Genomic DNA, 11,947 nt, shown 5'->3' on the forward strand with positions numbered 1-11,947 from the left:
AGCCTTGGCAGTCTTTGCATGACATCTCTCACACGAGCCCCCGGCAGGCCACAAACCTCTCTAGACAAGAGGTCAGGTCGGCAGATAGATGCCTCCATCCCCCAAAGCAGGGAGTCCCCCACAGCAATCACCTGCCGCTTCTTCCGGGCGTTCCGGCAAGGCACAGGGTCTGTTGTCCCAGGTACTTCCCTGGCGGCCATGTCCATCTCCTCCTCATCCTGGAGGGCACTAAACCTGTTCTGCAGCTGCAAGTCTTCGGGAGGAGTAGGAGCCTTTCTCCTCCCATGAGCAGTGACCACTTTCCAGCCTTCTTCTACGGTGTTATGATGTACCGTTTCACACAGCACAGAGCCCTCCGGCAACTCCACTGCTGAGGGGGGTTGGGACTCCCGAATATGAAAGGAATGGATCCAGGGCTTTCATTATTCCTCACTGCTCCCTTTCTTAAGGATGACACATGATGCTTACAACTCTGCTCCCCTGATACAGTGAGAGTTTTTCCTCCTGGATAGTCTTATTGGGTGACTGCAGGGTCACAGCTGGGAGCAACAAAACAGAATTCAGCCTCAAGGGACGAAACAGGCTTTCCTAAATAGCTCTGCAATACAGGGGGACTCCATGGCCAGGCATAATGGCGTTGGTATGAAGCTACAGGACAGCTTCAGTGTCAAAGAAAAAGGTTGTTTCTACTACATATTAACAAATGCATTTCTTGAAATTATGGGGTAATAGTTTTTTTCTGTGTCTTAGCTCACATTGCAAAATAAATCTTATATTCTGGGCATCTCGCAGTTATGAAAGTGTAATAATACAGCCTGATTTTAAAGAGCAATGAAACCCTCTAAATGGGAGCAAGTATGCAAATAAATCTCATGAGTACAGGTAATATAATCTGAAAGCAGGATAATTTTTATTTCATCTAATAAAATCATAGCAAGTAGACAGAATAATTTGAAAAATAGCTTTGAAAACTGTCCATATAAAGTAAGATAGAAGACGTATCGTATTTGAACAACGGACATCATCTACCTGACTTCATACGTGGGTAACAGTAAATGGTAGTGCAGAACGGAGACTACGAGCCTATATTTACACCCACACATGTTGAGACTGAGAAGTCATTTAGTTAGATTTAGGATCTAGAATAAAGAATTTTGGACATCAACTTGTGTGACAAGATGTTACCAGTTACTCTTGCATTTACTGCAGCAACTTTTATCTGGGTTTTGCTAAAGTTTTATTATCCAAGAGAGAGATAAGTCTTGATATAACAATATCAAAAGGTTAAACAAACCACATTTCTCTTAAATTTGTTCAAATGATTAATTCTGACATCTACATTTAAGAAATAAATCTGTGTGGCTAGCCAAACCCTTTCAAATATTGGTGTTTCTACCTTTCTCCATAAGACTAAACTTCTCCAGTATTCTCTTTAGAAGAGTCCTATCTTCAATAATCAAATTACCTCATAGTCTTCTTTTTCAGAGCTACATTCAGCTATTTAAGTCTCTCACCATAAGGCATCTTGTCTATCACTGTCTTAATCAGTTCTACTTTCTCCAAAATGTCCCTATACTCTTAAAAACTTAAAAATTACTCCACTGACTCAACAGTACCATATGCAAAGACAAAAATTGCCTCCTTAGCCTACTCACTACTTCCCTTATTCAGCACACAAGAATCAAGTTGATCTTTTCCACCAGCACATTGCATTGCAAGCTCCCGTCAATACAATAATGAACTGATGCCCCTTCACACTCTCAGTTTTCTAAGAACATCTTTTAGCATGACCTTATAAGTGGGATTCAGCTCTAGGTTATGATACCTAAACATTGCTCTCTATATAGAGATTTTTATATGCAAGGTAGAATCATGATTCAGTTCAAGATTAAGATACATGTATTTAGGTGCCAGAATGTAGATTTGTACAAGAGCTCTAGGAGGCCAGCTCAGCAAGATTATATTTACTGAGATAGGTGGATTTGATTTTCAAAAAAAATTTAAATATAGGTCAATGTTTTCAAAGATTTTCACCTGGAAAAAGAAATGCAACACTGGATTCACCAAAAAAGCCCTCCAAATTAAAAACTGATGATGGAGATGACTTCCTTCCTGCCCCCAACTTTTTTAAAGTTATTTTTCAAAGATGCTTATGGTAAAACATTTTTCGCAGCCTAACAAGAGAAAGGAATTTACACACCACTCCACTGGTGCAAGTACTGTAACCACACCATGGTTGGATAAAGGCTGGGGAGAAGCTCTGTTTTATGAATCAAACTTTTGATTTGAGTTGTTTTTCTGAGAAGTGCCTAAAGAGGAAACATTTCATCTAGTTAAAAAATTAATATTTCATGTAACAAAACAAGTTATTAAAAAACTTTGAAAATGGAAGACAGATATATTTCATATTATTTGGTATCTCCGCAGCAAGTATATGCTCTAACTACATAGACAAAAGAGCACTCTTTTGCTTTAAGTTATTGCATTTAATTAACTCTGGAACCCCAGATACAGGAACTTCCAGCCAAATGGTTGTTTGGTCAGCTAAGTTAAGTYTAAGTTTGTCTAACACTTACTTTGTCTCCTTTCATGCTGCTATTTTAAGCCACTGGTGGCTGTCCCAGCTAATTGCTAGCTGACAGGATTCGTCCCCTCAGGGAAAGATGAACAATGCCAATTTTACAACCACTTCTGTCTGAAGCACTAGACTGGGGCACTGCTTTCTTCAGAAACAAGACTTTTAGTCTAAATTATTCACATAGCCACTAACGGGCCTCCAGGATTTTTTTTCCTTCACTTTCTTTGATTTGTGGGACAGAATGGATTACCAAAAAGATCCCTTGGATATTCCTTTTGAAAGATCCCTGAAGTCATATAATTAATTCCAGCACAGAAAGTTTTCTTATTACAAATGGCACTTCACCTTACTAAGGTTCCTTGCACAATTTGAGTACTACACTTAAGACAAATGTGCAATACAACAGTAAATCAGATTCAAGCTGCATACTTTTCAACTGTGATCCCTTTATGGGCAATAGAATTTCTCTTGCTTTTCCAAGAGCATCTGTGTTTAGATGTGTCTGTGGCTGGTCCACCTCACAGAAATTTAAGGAAGCTTTTTCAGTCAGACACAAGTAATAAAAAGGTTGGAGTGGTTGCAGAGAGGTTTTTAATATATATGTAATGTGCATTCAAAATCTAAACAGTCCACAGTTTAGCATCTCATATAATATTTGTGGTAAATATAAAGTAATGCTGACCTATTGAAGAATCCTGTGAGTAGTGGCAAGTCGTTTCAAGTCTTGATGCCCAGATGAAATCAATGGACTTTATTATACTTTAAATGGGCCCATTACAACCTTGAATGTGTTGACAGAAGGGTGCATCCCTACTCCTTCTGACTTTGGTTAGCAGCCAAACACACCGGGTGCAATTGCTAGTAAATAAAAATAGACTAAAAGGAACATGTGCCCTACACATTTCCATTGGACTTTCACAGCTTCTGCAAAAGAATGATTGAGAATGACTTCCCTGCTCCTGCCTCTCTGTCTGGCTTGCCTACTTTGGATTAATTCCTCATGGCAAAGGCAGTAGCAGATTATGAATTTGTACATAAAGCCAGAGTAATGAACATTGAGGCTCAGTTGGGGCCTCCCACCATAATCACAGTCAGGTGATTAATAACGGTTAGTACCTGTAAGCTTGTCTGATGTGGTAGAACAAAAGATGAGCTTTTGGGCAGCTCAGTCCTGTTTACATGTAGCTTACATTTTAAAAGAAGAAAACTGACTCTCTTAAACCTTTCTGAAGTGGTGAATTTAAACTCCTGCTGACAGCAAAAGTAATTGCTGTATGCAGATTAAACCCAACTGTTTGGAAAGTTCAACTCCATTTCCCAGCTCCATTTTCCACAACGTAAGCATTCCTGTAGATCTACATTTCATTGCACAGATGGTCTTTGCAAAAACACAACAACAACAACTACTCATTGTTATACATTTCTGGTGCCAAAACATACAGAAGGTTTATATGCCGCTATGGAAAGGTAAGACTCTGAAGTAAGACTGTTCCTCAGGTATAAAATCATCTTTTATTTCATCTTCTCTTTCTCAATGGTGGCTGTTACCCTGAGTCTGACTAGGTGATCCATGAACAATGAAAGGAAACTTTCTGAAGCATCAGTACTTCTAAGTAGTTCACTAAACTAAACATGTTTCGCACAACCATTCTTGACATCCATAACAACCTGTCTGAATTCATGTAAATCAGGGCCACAGCAATCTGACGAGAAGCGTAGCTGCTAACGCTATGTTCAGAAGAGCGGAGACCTGCACAGGACTTAGCCCTGAGTGCCAGGACATGTAAGCATCCAAGTCTGAAATCAGGAAAAGCGTCTGCTGTTTAGTGCAGCATTCCTATCTACTGGGACAGACAAGTCCTCCCAATAAACCTGAAGAGCCATCATGAATGTGTGTAAACTTGCGTTTTAACCAGGTCTGGGGAGATCTTTAATTGACTCTGCTCTGTGTTCCAATGTTCAAAGCAGGCATATTTCTTTTTCCTACTGGGATAACCTCTGTGAGTGTGGGTATTCACTGCACAGCTATCCTACTCATTAATATTTGCACCCCTGTGCAAATGTACTTGCTTTTAAAGAGGTCCAAATTATGAACTTGCTGTTGTGCTGAGGTACCCAGATGACTGAGTAGAAAAGCTGGAAAGCAAGAAAGTGTCACTTCAAGGTGACAGAGAGCTTTGACTAGCTGAAGTCACCTCCACCTATGCACAGATTGCTACGAGCCACTCAGCACAATCTTCCACGCTACTCAGCATTTCCTTCCTATTTCACCAAACCAATTAACTTGTAACTGCTTTTGTTCCTCTCCCATCATACATATGGTTCTACAACTATTCAACAATGCTCAGTGAGTCCCTGGGGTTTTGTATTTTGTTTTCTTTAGTTTGGTTTGATGGTTCTGTCACAGCTTGTTTTTATCCTGTTTGTGACGAGGCCCATCAGCACATTGGCCAGGCAATCTCTCCATATTGCGTGAAGTGTGTGCGTTGCATACAGAGTGTAATTCCCTCCCCTTGCCAGACAAGCCCAATGCTCTGTACACACAGCAGGTGGCACTTATGTCAGCATAATAATAATAATAATTAAAAAAAAAAAAATAGTCACGGAAAAGTTTGTCGTGCCGGTGAGTTCAGAGTGCAGGCAGAGAGGTGATTGCATCAGGCAGTCAAAGATTCCTGAAGATGCCAGGGCCTGTTTTTAGCTGCTTTGATTTCAAACAATGTCAGAACCGAAGCCCTTCCTGCCCCTTTTTTCTGTTCTTCCATACATACATATTATTAAAAGTCCATAGGTATATAGCAGCAACTGACTATCGCAGAACCCCCTTTGTCACCTTAAAGCTCATCTCCAGCAGAAGGCACGGATTCTGCAAATGCCATCGGTAAGATTCCTTTCCATTTAACAATCAAAACTCACAGGTAAGAAGCCAAAAGCTGAACTGGGACTTTTTTGCCTCATTTTAATTGCTTCTTCTTAGAAGGTGTAATCCACTCCTGCCCCAACCGCAAGCTGCCCTTGTAGGGGGAGGCAGGGGAGAAGGTGACATTTGTACAGAGGGCTGATCCGCAGCAGTCTCCTCAAGGTGCTGTGACTCGAACTGAGGGCAGACAAAAAATTCCAATGGTATCTCCCCCTGCAATATCTGCTAGTCTAATACTTATGTTTTCTAAGGATGGAAAAGTGGATATTCAACAGATGCACCATTTTTTTCTCGCAGTTTATGTAAGAGGACCTAAAAGTAAGCTCCCTGGTAAGAATTACTTCCTACAGCTCAAGTGTGCAATTCTGAATCCCTTCTTTATCACAGTGTGCGGAGTTGCTCAGATAGATAATCCATCATACTCCACACAAACAATATATGTAGAGGTCACTGCTCTCCATAATTAGTAAAGGGTTCAGTCTAGCCTCAAAATGCTATACCAACATTAACTAAATGGTTTTCAATACACTCCAGCTATGCTGTTCTGCACTGGGGTACACTAAAACCTGCAGAATACCTCATTAGCAGAGCAAGGATTGGAATTAGAGGGACCTATGTCCAGGTCCTGGGCTCACTCTGCTGGACAATCCTTTAAGAAAAAAAGATCTTGCTAAAGCAAAGAATGTTCTAGCAGATTCAAATTGACACTGTTTAGCCATATTGCCAGAGGCGAAGCAAACACCACTACAGCTTTCTGAAAACAAAATTAATTTCAGTGAATAAATATTGACTCAAAGAGCAGCCAGATACAGCCAGCCAGTTAGAACAGCAAATAGCTACAACTTTCCACTCAGAATGGAGTTTACAGGAATACCAAGGAAGTCCCAAAAGAGATGGATACAGCCAGGCTCTCAGCCTTAAAAATCATGCTTTCTCTCCTCTGGTCTTTGTTCATTCCTCCTTGGGCTGCTGCCACCTGTCATCAGCTGCAGCGCTCTGTCCACTCTCTGAACTACGCTGTCCTCACAGCCTCAGCCTTGGCTACGGCCAYGTAACATGACTGATGTGTTCAGTCTTCAGCAAAAACTGCATCCTAAACCTTCTGAAACACTCACTTTTGCAGCAGACACCTCCCACCTGAAATCACTGACACACTTAGGGAAGACACTGCACTCCTAGAAAATGGAGAGTTGCAAAAAATTATGTTTATGAGCCTGCAATTCTATTTTAAGTGTGTGCACATATACAAAACACAATAAAGATTTCCCATAATTCATCAGTTGCATACCCAAAAGATGGAAAGCTACTATATTGGCCATATTTTCTAGGCAGTTTTGATGTTTGCCTTTTTAAACTTCTCTCCACAAAAGTGTTCACATGATACCTTTAGTAGGACTTGCTCAGAATGGTTGCTTTTCTGTTGTGTTGCACAGATACACCCAAGAGAATCCAGTTCGACTTGCAGATCCCAGGTTGGATTTTTTTTTTTATTAGAAAAGAGCAATAACATTATTACATTTGCATAGCGAAAATTTCTCAGTTGAAAACTGGAAAGAGATTTGTCCTCGCACACTCTTACAGAATCTGTAACAACTGAGTGATGGGGAAGCTGTTACCCCCACCCACATGTCAGCCAGTTCTGAGGGTTCCAGCTTTTTGTTTCAACATTTTCTGGAATACAGAAACATACATTTGCTATAAATAGTAATTGCCAACACATTGTATCTTCAGAAATGACAGAGCTTGTCTTCACAGAAGTCAGTGGAAGCAAAGGGTTGTTTCAACTGAAAGCCCAAGGTACAAGGAATATAAAATGATATGCAAAAGAACAACTTTTATGATTGTATCTGACATAATAAAGATCACTTTACTATGCTAAAAGCTATTAAGAAGCTTACTAACATGTGGAAGAAAACTGAACCCCAAATCATACCATCGTTGCAGTAGGTGGAGAAAAATAATCAGAAAATACCAAAATGTTTACCAAATCTTACCTTTGTATTAAAGCTGATGGAAATTAATCCTTCAGGCTTACTTGCTTTTTTTTTTTTTTTTTGAAGTGCACAGCATCTCATTTTTTCATGTAGAATACAAGTTAAATCAATCTATTTACAGTTTATAAGAAAAAAAATGTCTTCAAATTCACAAATGTATCCAAAAATAAGAGACTGGAGTACTGCTCTTTCTAAAATAAATTTGCGGAGCTGAGCAGGAAAAAATTTCTAAGCAACAACAAACTAAAACTATAATGAAGCTGTTTGTATCAATAATATAATCCCATCTGGAAAATTCTTACAATTTAAATTTGACATAAAGACCAATGAACATAATTCATTTGGTTAAGTCATTTTCAAATAAAAAACTTGGATTCATTTTTAAATTATTAAAAAATATATATTTGAAAGAGTCATCAAAACAACCCTTTTCAATTAAAAGTTCCTATTTCAATGAATTAGTATTTCATGCTAAAGTAAAAACTTGTCTTAGCTAGCTTTCTCTACCTGGCCTCTGTCCTTTACCTTCTTAAGCTTCTATTAGGCCATCTTAAAGTTTCCAGTTACCCAGAGAGTTCCTGATAACTTTTTCCTTGTCTTTTTCTGAAACAATCTCTTTTTTTCTTTTTTTGTCTTATTGTTTGACTGCCTAAAATGTTCCTCTTACATCTAACACCTACCTTTGATGTTACTGGTACTACAAATTGTGTGTGTACATGCTTTTTATGCACATAAAAAWTTTATATGTCATATTTTATGAGATCTACAAAATTATTTACAAATAAAACCTAAAATAAGTGGTTTATATTTTTAATAGTGTCAGCTTTTATTTTGCATTTTATTCTGTGGGAATAATAAAACAAAAAGCAATCACAGCCAAATTGAAACCCTTGTCCTTACAATACAGTGACTTTTATTGGAAATAATATAATGAGAGTTAATCCACCAGATTTTACCTCTAGAAACCAGCTAGGACCTAAGTAAAACAAGATTGATTTTCTCCTTGAATCCTCAGTGATCATTTCTCTTCATTAGACATTCAGATTCAGACTGTGATGAGGGCATAAAACTAAGATAGATTAGGCAGAAAGAAAGATCACTGTATTATTTCAGTACAATATCTGCTCAAAACCCCATCTTGAAGTAGTGAGGAGGGGACATGATAGAGGTGTTCTAGTGAAGGTATTTAAGAGGTTTAACAGTCCACCCTATATTTGTCTATAGTAAGTGGTTTAACCATTTTATTTAAAGGAATGCAGTTATTTATCAGGTTTCCTGAAAGACAGAGGAAGAACCAAAGAAATCTGAATTTGCTTAGATCTTGAGAAGTATTTGGATTGAGTATGAGCTAACAACTTAAGCATGTAGTTACAAAGATAACAGGAAAGCACAACTAATGAGATGAGATTACTAAATGGTCGTAGTGGACTTCTGCTCTCATCCCAGTCAAAGGGATTGGATTTGCAACCAGACAAGCAGTTTCAAAGTAATTAAAAGCTTGTGATATTGGCTGCAAGGTCACCTCTCCAAACCAACAGCATTTTTACCAGTGTCTAGCAAACCGCTAATAAGAATCAGGAATGAAACAGCTGGGGGCTGCAGAATCCCRTTGCTATGGAAACCACTGCAGGTGTGTGGTCCAAGGAATAATAAACCCCAGAATTTTAGAGTTTATAAAAAATAAGGAAGCAAGGAAAAGAAGACGGAGTGAAATAAATATCACAAACCAAGGGCAGTGCAAACACTTTTGAAAGGAGCACGGAATAGCATTGTTAAATGTGATCTGTCAGAAAGAACATTTCAGGGGACAAAGGGATTTAGGTGAAAGATATCTCAGAGTATAAGTATGCCAGAAAAAAAAGGAAGAAAACAGAACTAAACAAAAGAAGAATAAAAACACCAGAGAGCACTGAAACAGAAATAAAATCTATTACAGGTCCCTGAGTTCAGAAGAAACAACAGAAGAAAAAGAACAGTTCAGAAACTGATGTGGGAATCAGGACCTCTTGGACTTCCTAACATAGTTTTAGCTCTCTCGGGCCAAAAATCACTTGAACGTTAAGTCTCCCACACACAGCACATGGAACTGCCTTTCCCAGAAAAAGAGCTCATCCATCTCCATACAGCACATCATAAGCATGATGGGTCCAACTTTCAAAGACATTTAGAATCCTAAAACTGTAACTGGGGGGATTTCCTCAACTCCAGAGCAGTCTGAGCACTTAATTCACATTCATATCAGCAGAAATGGGATACCTCGTGTTCATCTTGCCTGTCTAAGGACTACTGGCACCCTAAATTTTCTCTGCCGTCTAATGAGGTGAATACATAGCTCCAAGGTTGACTCAGCCAACGAAGATATGAATTGCATTCTTTCTCTCCAGTGACTCTATAGCACGCATTATCAATGCCATTTTTATTAACACTACATTTATGTATGCAATTTCCTAATTGTGAATATTATGAGTAAAAGGAAGAAGGACATTCAGAGGTGTTCAGCAACTTTGTGGAGAAATCCCATTCCAGGTTCACAACACCCATGCTAAAGAGGAGGAGGAAAGTCTCAGAAAGTCATGAAGCTGGCAAAGGAGGAAGCAATCCCATAAATGGCAATGCTTCACCATACAGCATCCTTGCAATACATGTACATTTGCAGAGCAGGGATTTTGGAAAATTAAAAGAGGTAGGATATAGAGGTGGAAAATTCAAGTATCAAGAACACAGATGACAAGCTTGGTGATACTAGAGAGAATCATATGGTGACTTTTCTAACTGGTGAAAAAAGAAGCAGTTTTATAAAACACCTTGACAAGAAACCCAGGGAGGAGACAATGGTTATGATACATTGAAATGCCAATGATTTGGAGGATGCTAAAAGAGAGGTTCTAGAGTCAACATGCAAATTACTACATAGGAGACGAAAGACAAGGAACTCCATGACGGCATTCTAACTTCCTGTTACTGAATAAACAGCCAGAAGGCAAAATATTAATACAAAGTTGAAAAATGAGGCGAAGTATGTACCTTCTGTACCTCTGAAAGTACCTCTGTACCTTCAAATAAAGAATAGAATAGAACATGGCACAACTCGAACAGGAAAAAAAATCAGCAAAATTTGAACAAAGAGTATCGCCTTTAAAAAGCATAAGAAAATTTGAGAAACTGGTTTAAATATACACACGCATGTACACAATGGTTAAAAGACTAAAATAAAAAAATCAAATATTTTAACTACAATGTTTGGTTTTCATATGTCTGTTCCCTAATCATCATAAATGAAAAAAGGAAACAAAACAAAACAAAACAAAACCCATTATAATAGTGGTTAGTTTCAAAAGAGACACTGCATAAAAATTAGGAAATTTGTTAATATCAGATTAAAAATGATTGATAGATAAAATATTTAAAAGTTTGCAGTTACCACAGAGATTGCTAAGATTCAGCATATTGAAGGCTGAAAAAATATTCATTCATAAAAAAAAAAAAAGAAAAAGAAAAAGAAACTAAGACCAAAGAATGGACAAGGATGAAGGATAAAGTTAGGGAGGCTGCTAGAAATAAGATGGTATTTTGAGTCACATCCAAATACGGAAATAGAAAAGAACAAACGCTGGTAGAAAAAATTAAGACAAACAAACAAAGCTGAGGAAAATATTGCTAAAGCCATTAAAGAAAATAATAACTACTCTTTGACATGAATCAGAAGTAGAAAGCCTGCCAAAAGCATCCCTAGGGCTACTAGATGATCAAGGCGTAAAGGAAGTATTCATAAAGAGTCAAACATAACAGAAAAGCTAAGCAAGTTCCTTGTGACTATGTTCACCAGGAAAAAACTCAGGGAGGACAGGAAGAGGTTTCAAGGAATGACAGATCAGCAAGACTAGGATTTGTATGAAACAAAGGACACCAAAACTATCAAAAATAATGTAATTAATAGACAAACAGATACATATCAAGTATTAAGATTATGATATCTAAATAAATACCAGAGTTTTATCTATGTCACTAAATTTCATTACACCTCAAAATTGTTTCTTTTTCTCTATAGAAGGAGAACAGAATGATTTCTTCACACATAGACAACTATACAATGGATGTCTAATGTTGGATGCCATGAATATGCCTTGAAGAGAAGTCATACCTCACAAGTCTGTTAAAGGGCTTTGAAAGAGTCAAAAAGTGTGTGGACACAGAGATCTGTTTGATGCAGTAAATTCAGATTTCGTAATGGCGTTTAGCATGATACTCCAGAAACAATTCTTGATAAAAAAATAACTTATAAGAAAGGAAACTGTCTTGCTGACTAACTAGGAAAAAGATAGAAAACAAAGAATATGAATAAATGGTCAGTTATCTCAACATAAGGATTCACCTTTGCAATCTAGGAGTTTATGCTAGTATCTTTACCAAGCCCTGAATGACCTAGACAAGACCATAACAATATGGCAGAATGTT

This window comes from Apteryx rowi, unplaced genomic scaffold (genome assembly GCF_003343035.1).
Source record: "Apteryx rowi isolate R43461 unplaced genomic scaffold, aptRow1 scaffold_114, whole genome shotgun sequence".
Classification (NCBI taxonomy): domain Eukaryota; kingdom Metazoa; phylum Chordata; class Aves; order Apterygiformes; family Apterygidae; genus Apteryx; species Apteryx rowi.